Raw genomic sequence first — 14,620 nt, 5'->3', positions numbered from 1 at the left:
TTTGGATTTGGCAAATAATGTGATTGATTGATAAATTTTTTGGACAAAATTTATTTAATCAGTTTTTGTTAAATCAAATAAATACTGTTAATATTATCTCTTATAAATGTGCGGGTAACGGTAACATTCCGAAAAGTTGTTACTTTCCAAAAAGTAGTTATTTTCCTAACAGACACATTTTTTCGAAAAGTTGTTATTTTTTCCAAAAGACACAACTTTATGGATAAAATGGGTCTGAACAGATTTCACTGAACAGACATGTTCCTTGCTGAAAAATGACTATAAAAGGAAGTCAATTTTTTATTTTTCAAACACTGAAAATTTTTCTTTCTCTGCATTTATTTTTCTCTCAAATAAAAATCAAAGTGTCGATCAACTGAGTCTGTGTGACTTGTTAATGTTCTTAAGTTCGTTGAAGTTAAAGAAGTTTGAGGTACCGCTATTTCTTTAACAGGTTTAATCCGTTTTATCTTGGGAGAAATTAATCCATAACCTTGGGTACAGTGAGGGGATTAAATTTCTTAAGGACACACAGTAGTTTCTGTGGACTCGGATTCATTCTTGTATTTTATATTTTTTCTGCTTCATCTTATTTCTGTTTCTGTTTGTTAACCTTATAAATACAGGTTATTGTAAGAATAACAGTTATGAGAAACATGCTTTTTCCTCCGTCTGCTCTCGGTTAATCATGTCATTAATATATGCTTGGTCTTGTGATACCTTTTGCTGCCTAGTTTTTGTCTGAGTATAAAGGGGTTCATAAATGAAAATTGTTACCCTTTTCTTTTTGCTATCTAGGAAAGGATTTTAAATAGGTGCATTTGAGATAAATGTTCAATAGGAATATCTAGTTGATTGCTCACTGTTATCTTAATTAAATATCTTCATTCGGAATTCTTACTTTTGCTCTTATGGAGAATGTCCATCATGCTTTTGATTTTTAGAAGTTATTGTACGTTTGGAGTCAACTTTGCCGTAACTTCTGTGTTATCCATACATACATATGTGCCTTATTCGGGAACCTCTTTTGCAAGTGTTTGAATAATTCTTAGCTAATCATTATATATTTTCTCTCGTTAATTCGTTTATTTTGTTCCATGTCATTTTTCTCTAGCTAATGTTTTGCCTTTCTTTTATGGCATTGACCGAGTCCCTCGGGAATCCTCGTTTCCTCTTGCATCCTTTAATTGAGCTGTGAAAGTTCAATTTTTCCCGTCTATTCAGCCATCTTGGCAACTTTAGGATATAGCTGGATAGGTTGAAGACAACAATATATTGCTGGAAATCAATTTTCCAGCCCCCCAAAAAGCCTAAAAGACGTTGATATACCAGCTATATACACTGGCATACAGCTGGAATATACCAAAAACATGTGCAAATGTGGAAATGCAGACCAGAAAATACAGCATACAAAATTAGATATAATACCGATTTCAGAAGGTTCAAAATATAATGGATACGCATCATATACAACGGTATACATTAAGTCTATACCATATTTTTAAAAAAGAAATGGGGCCAAAGCCCATTTGAGTTCCCTGCAGAATTTTTTGAGAAATGGGCCAAGGCCCAAAAGAGAAAAGCAAAAAAAATGAAGGAAAACATGGGCCAAAGTCCAAGTTTAACTACTTTCTCTCTATATATTTTTAGTGTAAATTAGGTATATAGCATATTCTATAGTAATATTCTCAAGATATAGCATTAGAGTTTGTATTTCAATATATAACATTTAATATCTCAAGCTATATCATATTATTATAAACTATAATGTTAATTTGAAATAATTAGAAAAAATTGTTTTAAAAAAAATTGAATAAAAAACGGACAAAAATATAAATGGAAAATGACATCCTTTATTACTTAAATTAAATACAATTATTAATTGATGTTAATTTATTAACACGTTTTAAGGAAATTCAAAAAATATTCAGATTAGTTAGTTGCCTTAAATCTCTCAACTTAGTTTAAATGAGGATAAATTTTGATTTAATTCCTTAAAAAGCTCTAACAAATTGACATCAACATACAAGCTGCTTTTTTTTTTCTTTTCAATTTTCACTATTCTTTCAGATTTGCAGCAGATATCAGTTAGCTTTTTGTTTTCGTAATTGAAAATTTTTGACGTTGGAAAAAAATTGATTTGCTATGATGGAGAACATTGTGTCGATATTAATTAAACATGGTAGAATGTGGAATTCATCAGGTTGATTTTAATTATGATTTGTTGGTTTTGATTATGCTTCGTTGGGTTTTAACATGGAGAACATTGTGTCGATTTTTTTTGTGTGTGGTTATTTTAAGATCTGATATAGATTATAGCTTGTTTTTTTTTTGGATGAAACAGTGTTTTGGTATATATACAGTATCTTAACAACAGCATGTAAATGTATATATGTTTGAGTTTTAATAAAATTGAAGATTCGCGTAATACTTGATTTATGAACAAAAAAATGAATTTGATAGTACAGCGTATTTAGTCACTAGTCAAAAAATAAGTATTTATAATTATGTGGATCGTTGAAGTATGAAAGTTGTATTAATCGTGTATGAACCTTATATGAAACTTGTATTAATTATGTATGAAGTTTCTTTTTTGTTGAAATTAGAATATATGTTTTTGTTTGGCATATAATGGTAAATGTTGATATAATTCTGTATGAATTTTGTATGAAAATTATATTTTTTTTAGTTTATTTTTTTTGTTTAGTTAATTTTTTTTTGTGATGATGAAAGCTATATTGTTTTTTGTTTAGTAATTTTTTTTGTTATTTGTGGATATGTGTAATATTAATGGAATTGTTGCTGAAAAAATAGTATAAAATTGGTCGAAATATGAAATGTTAGTTTGTCAGTCAGTTTCTGATTTGTAATGCAATGTTTGTATTTTTTTTGACATTTATAGTATGAAATGTGTATTATTTTGGTATTAAATATTTTTATTTTATTTTTTAATGGCATATTTTTTTGGAACTGTTTTGAATGAGCATTAATTTTCCATGTTAGGTAATACCATCGAAGGTTGATATGTATGTTCTTGTTGAAGGACCAAAGAAGTACATAGTAAATTTAAATACAAGGTGTGTAGTTGCGAGATATATCACCATTATGAAATACCATGTGATCATGTAATTGCAGTTCTTAAACACAAGAAACTGCATGAAACATATTTCTGTTCTGTCTTTTATAGCCTGAAGAATTTCAGAGGTGCATATGTCATCCCTGTTTAACCTATCCCATGCGAGAGTACGTGGGATATACCCAGTTATATTTCAAAGCCTAAATTGATGGCACCCGGTCCAAGTAGATCAGTTAGAAAATCGCATGTTGAACGTTGGATGAAGTTTGCTGATGTGAAATTCAAAAGGTCAAAGGTTACTTGTAGTAGATGTCGTCAAGTTGGACATAACAGAAAGACATGTTCAAATTATCCTGTTAAAAAAATGGTTTCATGATTTTTACTTTTTGTTACACAACATGTTTTGTTTTATGGAATGAATTTGGTATAATTAATATTTGAGTAGTTGTGATTTCTTAAATATTATTCGACTATCAATAATATTGAAACACATTTTGTGTCCGTTTTCAAATTTTATTCCTATACTAATATATAATTAAACAAGAATCGTACATAGTTCATACAAAAAACATATATATGGAACAACTTATTAAACATATAATTGTACAGTAAAACTCTTGTTAAAATAGTTCATGCATAGATCATACATAGTTCGTACAAAGTTCATACATATGGATCAAAAAATATATGATAATTGTCATACCAAAACGATAATAAATAAAAAATGTGATATCATGTTCATACTAGTAGTAATCAGACTTTATATATATTTCATCCAGACAGTAATCAGACTTCATACATAATCAATAATGGAAGAAAGATTCATACAAAAAAGCCAACAAATTAGAAATGTAATGTCATGCCCATACAATTAGTAATGAGACTTCATACAAAAAAGCCAACAAATTAAAAATGTAATGTCATGCCCATACAATTAGTAATCAGACTTCATACAAAAAAGTCAACAAATTAGAAATTTCATGCCCATACAATTAGTAATCAGACTTCATACAAAAAAGCCAACAAATTAGAAATGTAATTTCATGCCCATACAATTAGTAATCAGACTTCATACATACATCAATTTATATATCAATTCAAACACTGGTAATATGTATTAATATCGTATGAATTATGTGTGGATTGATGTATTAGTTTGTATGACTTGTGTATAAATGTTGTATGAATTGATATATATACATTGATGTATTACTGTTGTATGATTTGTGTATGAAAGTACCTTAGAATTTCATTTCATGCTTTGTGTATGAATTGATTTGGTTATCCATTTATATGATAATATTTTACTGATGTTTGAATTGATATATACATTGATGTATGTATGAAGTCTGATTACTAATTGTATGGGCATGACATTACATTTCTATTTTGTTGGCTTTTTTGTATGAATCTTTCTTCAAATATTGATTATGTATGAAATCTGATTATTGTCTGGATGAAATATATATGAAGTCTGATTACTACTAGTATGAACATGATATCACTTTTTTGATTTATTATCGTTTTAGTATGACAACTATCATATATTTTTTGATCCATATGTATGAACTTTGTATGAACTATTTATGATCTATGTATGAACTATTTTAACAAGAGTTTTATTGTACAATTATATGTTTAAAAAGTTGTTTCATATATATGTTTTTTGTATGAACTGTGTATAATTCTTGTTTAACTATATATATTAGTATAGGAATAAAATTTTAAAATGGACACAAAATGTGTTTCAATATTATTATAGTTGGACAATATTAAGAAATCACAATTACTTAAATATTAATTTTACCAAATTCATTCCATAAAACAAAACATGTTGTGTAACAAAAAGTAAAAATCATGAAATCATTTTTTAACAGGCTAATTTGAACATGTCTTTCTGTTATGTCCAACTTGACAACATCTACTACAAGTAACCTTTGACTTTTCGAATTTCACGTCGGCAAACCTCTTCCAGCGTTCAACATGCGATTTTCTAACTGATCTACTTGGATCGGATGCCATCAATTTAGGTTTTGAAATATAACTGAGTATATTCCATGCACTCTCGCAGGGAATAGATTCAACCGGGATGACATATGCACCTTTGAAATTTTTCAGGCTATAAAAGGTAGAACAGAAATATGCTTCATGCATGTATCCTGTATCTAAAAACTGCAATTACATGAATGGTGAAATCTCCTGCAACTACACACCTTGTGTTTAAATTTACTATGTACTTCTTTGGTCTTTCCACAACAACATACTTATCAAACGTTATGGTATCACCTAACATGGAAAATCAATGCTTATTAAAAACAGTTCCAAAAAAAATGCGCCATTAAAAAATAAAATAAAAATCTTTAATATCAAAATAATATACATTTCATATTATTAATGTCAAAAAAAATAATACAAACACTGTTTTACAAATTAGAAACAGACAAACAAACTAGCATTTCATATTTCATACCGTATTAATATGCAATTCAGACAACTAATATCATGTTGATCAATTTTATACAATTTTTTCACCAACAATTTCATTAATATTACATATATCCACAAATAACAAAAAAAATTACCAAACAAAAAAATAAATATCATACAATCTTATAACACTCTTAATACAATGAATTAACAGAGATTACTAAAAACAAATCAGAAAAATATAACAAAATACCAACATGACGGATTGCCACCATGTATAATTAATATTGATAAGTTATTGTCCATCAATATAAATCACAATTTTTTCACATAAAAAAAAACTCAGTCAAGAAAAAAAGAGAGTAAAAATTCTGCAAACAGGAGAGTGAGATTTGTGATAGAGAGAGGAAAAAAAAAGGAAAAAAAATCATGTTTTAATTTGATTTAAATTAATTTGAGCATTTTAAGGAAACTGAATAATTTAATTTTTTTTGAATTCCTTAATATGTGCTAATTTTTTAATTATCCATTATTAATTAAAATTAATTCAAATCCCAAAATTGGTGCTACTTACCAATTAATACATAAACGTGTTTTACCTTTTTATTTTATTTAAAAATAAAAAAAATTAACTGTAAAAATAAAAATAAATATTTAAACATATTAATTAGTATTTAAATAATTACTTATAGTTTATTTTTAATTAAATATATTTTAATTGATATGCTATAACTCGATAATAATCTGCTATAAGTGATTTATTTTTAAAAAGTATGTTTATAACTTGATATATATAGCCTTAAATGTGTATGAGGTGTTATTTTTATATATTTTTACTATCTTGATTGACTAACGTTATTGAATTTCGATTTTAATATAATTAATTCCCAGTGATAGCTATTTTTATTTACTTTATATGTCCAAAATTTAACGTGTGTGTGTGTGTGTGTGTGTATATATATATATATATATATATCATCTTTTAATTGGTCTTATATTATTTAATACTTGAATCTATTACCTTAAGAATGATTTCCTCTAGTTATTTCACCTTAGCAAAATGATTATAGAAAGAAAAAAATAGATAAAATCAAATTAGATAATTGTAAATAAATAATAATAATAAAAAGTTCCTCTAATTAATTAAAATTCGAAATTTTTCAAAAGGTCTTTTAATCAAATTGTCGGTCAACCGCGAGTTAGCGGGTATTCCGAGGGCCTAACACCTTCTCGGAATGTACATTGAACTTCGAACCCATTTTTTCAACTGATTTTTATCTGTTTAAATCTTTTGAAAAAACAATTTGAATTTTTTCTTGTTTTTTACAATTAATCAAGTGGCGACTCTGTTAATTTGGAAAGTCGATTTCTCTTAAATCATAAGATTAATCGATATTTCGAAACTTAGTCATTTTTTACTTCCCTTATATATTTTCGTAAAATAGTACTAATACAATTTTTTTCTTTTTTCTGTACCCAAAATTCAAATAATGAATAAAAGTAATCTTTCTCCTATCCCACTCTCATTCCACCATGAAAATAATACAAATTAAAAGAATATAAACATGTGAGATCATTTCAATTTTGAGTCCCAGATATCCTAATTAAGAACAAGAAATTAAGAAAAAGAATAAAAAGAGCAATTGAACAAGGAATTTTTATTAGAGGAAACTTTTATATTAATAAATGTAATATGTTTTTTAGATGGACAATCAGTCGGGGTGAGAATGAATGTAGTTGGATCCCCATTTATGAGTTGGCTTATAATAGATCAGAGGTTGACTTAAAATATATATGGAAACTAAGTATTTCCAAAGAGTAAATGTTTTCACTTTTAAGATGAGAGGAAACACTGGTTTCAAAATGAGTTATCATGAGAAAGTCTGAGTATCATCTCGTTTAAGAGAAATATTTTGAGTAATAATCTCAAACCACATAAAGAGTTATGTTTTTAAAGGCTTAAGTCATCGATAGCCTCTTAAAGTTATCCGCATGATTCACTTAGACACCTTATCTTAGGCCTATTCCAATGAACACCTTTGTTAGTAAAAAATATTCTTATTGAACATTTTATGACGATCAAGAAAACATAAAGAGAGTGTGTCATACACATGAGGATGATGCGACATATTACCCAATAAGAAAAGACATGTGGCATAAACCTATAAAATAACGATTCAAGAAAAAAAAGGACTATGTTTTTAGTCCAAAAAAAGGAAAAGAAAAACATCATCCATCCCCAATTTCTTTTTAACACAATACCCCACCCACGCAACCACCCGACATCCTCATTCCCCTTAACTTCTCATAACACAATGCCGCCGCTCTTAAATTAACTTTCTTTTAAAACTCAATTCAGACTTGGGGTGGTCTTACGTCGGTTTTCTTATAATAAATAATACTACCCAATTATGCACGTGTTGTACGTAGCCTATTAGTTGTCTATTTAAACTTTAGCATTAACGAATGTATGATTTTTTCTATATTTGATGTAAGATCGAAGCTTCTCTTTCTCACAAGTACATGGGAGCTTCTCTTTGTTCCAAAATGCAAATGTTTCATTCTTGCTAGTATAAATACATTTGAAAAATTTTAATTGAATTATTTAAGTTGTAATGCTTAAAGTGAAAAAGCAACAGTGAAACCATGCATGTTGCGGTCGTGCTGAACACGACTTATGCCAATCTAGTATATATATAAATAATGTAAAAATTAATTTTCTTTTATCCAATTGAAGTACTTAAACTTTATATTAAATTATTTTGAAAATACAATAATATTGGATAATAAGATGATCAAATGGACAAATAATTATTAACATGCTCCTAATTTACCATAAGTGAAATCAAAAGTAGATTCTCATATTACAATAATCTTGGAGCTTTGACTTGAATAAAAATAAGTTTCATAGTTTTATTGTTTTAATACAAATTTTTGTAGTATATATAGGCAAACAAAGTAGATCTAGGTTAGTAACACAAACTTGTCATGGAGGCCCCTTTAGAAGCTGTTAGGGATAAGAAGACATGTGAAGTGTTATTCGACAAAATATCTAATCCCCCTTCTAAGACCAATCATCTTTAAATTAATTCACAATAAATCAGTTATGTTAATGTTTTATCATCGAATAACGAGCAAGTGACACTAGTAGATTTGAAGATGCAGTGGCTGCTAAACAAGCATCATTGTATTTTTGTGATAGCGATGAATTTCAAAAGAATCATAAACGATTGAAGGAAAAAGTGCCTTATGTCGATAGTTGAAATCAAGAACAATCTAAGAGGTTGAGAGAACTTGCAATTACAACCGCAAAACCTGAAATCCTTGAAGATATAAGCAATTTAAGTAAAGATGTCTACAAGTTGTCTTCAACAGAAGATATGCTCAATCAGTTCGACCAGGAAATTTGTTTTATTTGATTGGGATAACTAATATCTATAAATAATGAGTTTGATTTAAATATTCGTAGGGATTCAAAATATTTCTCTTATATCAGATTCTGACTATTTTAATTATGACATGATTGTTGTTATTGTACGGATATAAATATGATTGAACAAAAAAATAATGATTATAAGGTTGAACTTATGAAATCTAACTTTATATTAGATTTTTGTTATTATCATTAAATAATTGCTTTTATTTTGAATTCGTATATGAATATACCACACTCTACCTAACAATGAATTTGAACATTATTTTTACTTTCCATGACAATAAAAAACAAATTCATATTATTTTGTATATATATAATGAGAGAGAGATAGATTAAGATTCTTTTTCCTCAAGAATTTTGGGATGCTAGTTCTTGCACACAAACTTACTATTTTTGAGTGGTTTTCAATTTTTAATTTTTTATTCTTCACCCATTCAGTGAAAACTTACAGATCAAAGTATCTTTATCTATGACCTAATTATGCAAAATTTTAAGTTCGAGCAGTTTTTCCTTTTCCATCATATATTTTGTAGGAATTAATTGTTCGACATAAATGTGTAGTATTTAATTCACTTGCCATAAGTTTAGAGAACTTTTACCAGATGGGTTGTGAATTGAACGAATGTGTCTAACACACAAGTGTTATAAAAACAAGTGGCATAACTTGTAATGCATTGTAAGACACAACATATGTTAGATTATGATATGAAAATATAACTTGATGTAAAGGAAGACATATTATCTCTTCAAAATCGAGCATCAATTGCAACGATTCGCTAGATGACTCATTGGGATTCACAACCATCAATTGGAAGAAAAATAAAATGTCATCAGAAAATAAGGTCATTTATATGAATGAACCTCTAAAACTCGAAGGTGCAAAGAAAATAATTATCTAGATTATGCAAATTTAGAAATATAGTTTTAATATTGACAAAAAAAATCAACAAATTTGAGTTATGGTGTATCTGACATGTATTAGAGGATAATTAAACATGATTGTTATAATAAAATATAATTATTATAGAAGATGATTATTATGAAAATGTTTAAATTTAATTAAATATTTTGTGCAATTCATGAGCAGATGAGTTGAATGTTGTGATTGCTATTTGTGGTAGAGAATACAATGGACTAAGAAAAATGTGTATAAATAATAATTAACATGCTCCAAATTTACCATAACTGAAGTCAAGACTAGATTCTTATATTAAAATAATCTTGGAGATTGGACTTAAATGGAAATAAATTTATTAGGTCTCGTGTGTTAACACAAATTTCATTACTATATATAGAAAAATAATAGATGTAGTTTAATACACAAAACTATCATGGAGGCATGTCACGATAAAAAAATCTAGGTGATGATACTTGTCTTTTCCAACCAAGACAAGTCACCCTAAACCCAACAAAAATGAAAGAAAAATAGAACAACAACAAAAACGAGAACAAGATAAACAAGGAAACTTATTCTTTTAAAAACCCAAAAATTTGATTGTAATATGTACAAGACACTAACTACATAAGTACTAAATAAAACTTAAAAATGATAGAGAAAATTGATGCACGATTATAAGCTTTAGTTTGTATTTCATCGTATTCTATTATAGCTTCTTTTTTGTGAGAAGTTTAGTAGATAATATATATTTTTTCAGAGATTGCACTATTAGATCTTTCTATAAATATAACTCTCATTATAAAAATATCTATTGGGAATGAAATCTTTACTAATGTGCCAAGTTCAACTCGTTTGCTTATGCCAACAATTGAGACAATTTGGAGTTCTTTAAGGGTATCATATTGGCATAATCAAATCCAGATTTTAACCTCAAATGTTGCCTTTATCATTGTCGAACCTTTTCAACTTCTCCACGCCCTTTTCAATCAGTCCATAAGCTCTGTCCTTGCAGAATTATTGCGTCCTTTTCCAAGGACAATCATATATGATAATGAATTTGTACCCCATTCCTCAGAAAACCGACATTGATTTAGGCAAAAGTGTCACGACCCAGGATTACATCGTGGACGTGGCCCAAACTCGAGAACCATTATTGGTCTCTATGCGAACCCTCATCCTGGATAACTACAAGCTGAAGACTAACTTGAGAATACATATGCATCAAATTGAAAGAAGCGTTTAAAATTAGTTTATTAAATCTCAAACTTTGTTGTATGTACATAGTATGAAACATAAATTTTAAATAATATATCTGAAACCAATAGACTCTCCAAAACTCTATATCTATGAATCTCTACTATACAAAGATGTGGGACAAGACCCATGACTACACAAAAGAACTACAACTGACAACTCATAAAATTGGAGTACTCCAAAAATAAGAAGGTCTCACCCATAAGAAGACGAGCGGATGGAGTAATCTAAACAGTCTCTTGTTGAAGATCTTAATAACATGTAAATTGGATGTACGAGTATGCAATATAGTTGAAAAACAAATAACTGAAAGAAAGGACTGAAATAGATAACAATATACTCAAACTGAATGCAAAAAAATAAAAGAGTTAAATCATTTGAAGCTTTACAAAGTACTTTCTTATCTATGAACTCAACATAATAAGTGACATATAACAATACACTTTAACTTTATAGAGAGATTCTCTAACCGACAACTATTACTATGAGCTACGTGATAATACAATGTCTCGCCCACTGATATACCGTGGTTTCACGGTATTATTAATACTTTTTCCTTAAGTTTAGTGTGTCCAAAAGCCTTTTTGTGCTAATTTTTATATAAGTTTCTCTTTGTTTTGCAGGAAATCTGTCCAAAGCTGAATGCGGAGATTTTGAGCGAAGAAATGCAGAAGAGACCACCTACGGAGCTTATGACGGTCCGTCGTGCTTGTGACGGTCCGTAGGTGGCAGCGTAGTGCAGCTGCTGAAGGAAGATGGGGAAGTCTGACCAAGTGTGGGATTACGAAGCTTGTGACGGTCCGTCATGGCTGTGACGGTCCGTCCTGCAGGTTCGTCGTGAAGTTCAGAGAAGTGATCCCAGTACCCAGATTCCGAGAGTTGAAGTATTTTGGAACGAAGACCCTCGACGGACCGTTGTGCCTATGACGGTCCGTCATACCTGCCGTCGAGGGGAATGAAGAAAGCAGCAGAAGAATTGCACCAAGTATGGGACGACGGAGTCCACGACGGTCCGTTGTGACCACGACGGTCCGTCGCGAGGTCCGTCGACCCAGCCGCGTTTTGGCAGATTTCCAGCAATTAGAATTCTTGTTTAATTAGGTTTTGGTATTTTTATAAATAGTTCGAAAAACCTCGTTTTTGAGGTTAGACACCTGATAGTTAGACTCTTAGATTGTTAAAACTCCGTATTGGTAAACATTGTATTGTGAGATTCTTGATAATCATTAGACTTTTTGTGAGATTATTGATTACTTTGAGAATTCTTGCAAGTGATTTTTGGTGATTAATCAAGCAAACTTTTGGATTTTACTCTTTCTCATTGAAGTAAGTACATGAATTCTTATATCATATATTTGAATATTGTGATTATGACTATGGGTAACTAAACTCCATAACTAGGGTTGTGGGAACCATAGGCAAATAATGAGATAAACCCTAACTAAAATAACAATTCTAGAATAGTGTCTTGCATGTATTAATAATTCTTTTGCTTAGAAGTCTTTTTAACGGATGGCCAACGTTAGAACTCGCCTTAATGCTACTTGCCGGACCAAGGAGGTAGATAATAGGAAAAGAATTATCAACATAGATTTAGTGTATACTATCTAATAGGCTAGTATTGATTGGTACGAGGTAATAACTTAGTCAAATATCGAATACGATGCTTAATATGAGGTAAAGATAAGGGTTAGGATAGCAACACACGTAGCCGGACCAAGGTGCGGAGTGAAATTTTCTAGATGCCGGACCAAGGATTTAGAAATACATAACTTATCACTTTGCATGCAAGATACTAGGAAAGAATTGTTATAGTTAGAATTATCAAGTTATGAACCTGTGGGGAACACGTAAACCCTAGTTACTTTGATTAATTGATTAAACTCCAACATTCAAAGCTGTTAAGTGTCTCTTTCAATTTCGTTAGTTATTTTCACTCATTTAGAACTAGAAACCCCCCTTTTATTGTTTTTACTTTCCAAGGAAGTCATTGACCAAACAATAGTAATAACAAGTTGAAGTTAAGTCTAGACTATTTTCCTCGTGGGAACGATCCCAACCTCACTAGTTGGGTTATTTACTTGACACGACCGCTTTACTTCTTATTTGAGAAGTAAGTTTGAGCGTATCAAATTTTGGCGCCGTTGCCGGGGATTATAGCTTTTAGATTAACTTAAACTTATTACTATAGTTTAGTTGATATTTTCTTGATTTTACTTTGTTTTATTGTTTTTGATTTGTGTAGAACCACCCTCCTTCTATGCCAAATACACGGAGAGGAAGAGGCATACCATCTTGTGAAGTCTGAGTAATCAAGTGTCCTCAGTCGTGCCGCGACGTTAAATCAGGCGCTTGTTGGGAGGCAACCCAATACTTATAGTTTTTATTTCTAGTAATGGGTTTTAAATTTGCAAGGCACATCACCCGGAAATTCTGCAGAAAATCACTCTGCAACAGTCACCAACAGACACATGCGACAGACCGTCGTTCTCTCGACGGTCCGTCCTGCACAACCGTTCTGGTTGTCAGAGACCCTGTTTCTAAGGGTCTCTCTCCATTTTTTCTAAGTGTCCTCAAATGGACGAGTACGAAGGACCGTCATACCCACGACGGTCCGTCCTGCATGACCGTTATGACGGTCAAAGACCCCTCTCCTAAGGGTCTCCATATTTTTTTCAAGTGTTCTCTGACGGACACCTACGACGGACCGTCGTACTTGTGACGGTCCATCCTGCATATACCGTCATACTTGTCAGAGACTCGCCTTCAGGGTTCTCCATATATACATAGTCTAAAGTAAGACACGACTGACCCCACGACGGTCCGTCATTGTCATGACGAGCCGTCACCAGGCCCGTCGTGTGTAACTGTTACTATAGTATTGTCATTTTATTTTAATTTTTTTTCGTGTGGTTGTTGCTGAGGACACCACTGAGGGTGTCCAGATTGTAGAGGAAGTGGGTTCCTGGGAACCGGACCCACCAGCTTGCTGATCGTCGGTGCTTTGCGCCACAGGTTTGCTTCACTTACCACTCTAGTATTTCAATTTTTATGCATTGGGGACAATTGCATGCTTTTTTTGTTGGGGGTGGGGTAAATGGAAAGTGAGTGCTAGGGTGAAGTCTGAGTAGCCCAATTCACTATCCTCTTTTGGGGTTTTCTTGCTTGTGTTCTTTTTCCCCAAGAGACTGATTACTTTTTCTGTTGAACCGGCATGTCTATGTCTTGTGTACATAGTTTAATTCTGCAGCATGATGGCTAAAATGATATCCTGCTAAAATGAAAAATGATGCCTGACTAGGCATAGAAATTGATAAATGTGTGGATCTAAGCATGACATAGAGGTACACCACTGCATGACCCTAAGCCTAAAATTCGAACTAGGTGTCTATAATATGGTAGAGTGATGAGATGTCAAGTGAGTGTGAGGAAGATTTGAATAGTCCACTATTTGTACTGAGCTAGAACTTGCCTGGTTAGTCCTGCTAAAAGTAAGCTGTAATAGACAATTAGGAAAGGATCATAGGCC

General features: G+C 30.7%; 1 long non-coding RNA gene across 1 annotated transcript; it reads left to right on the top strand.

Annotated features, from left to right (window-relative positions):
- The first annotated feature begins 658 nt into the window (after positions 1 to 658).
- LOC114075388 lies at positions 659 to 3,517 on the top strand. The gene is made up of 2 exons (XR_003575839.1): positions 659 to 1,475; positions 3,004 to 3,517. It is a non-coding gene; the product is annotated as an uncharacterized LOC114075388 (long non-coding RNA).
- The last annotated feature ends 11,103 nt before the right edge of the window (positions 3,518 to 14,620 follow it).

This window comes from Solanum pennellii, chromosome 12 (assembly GCF_001406875.1).
Source record: "Solanum pennellii chromosome 12, SPENNV200".
Taxonomy (NCBI): domain Eukaryota; kingdom Viridiplantae; phylum Streptophyta; class Magnoliopsida; order Solanales; family Solanaceae; genus Solanum; species Solanum pennellii.
Note: the sequence above shows the minus strand (reverse complement) of the source record. Positions and strands in the feature narration are given on the sequence as shown.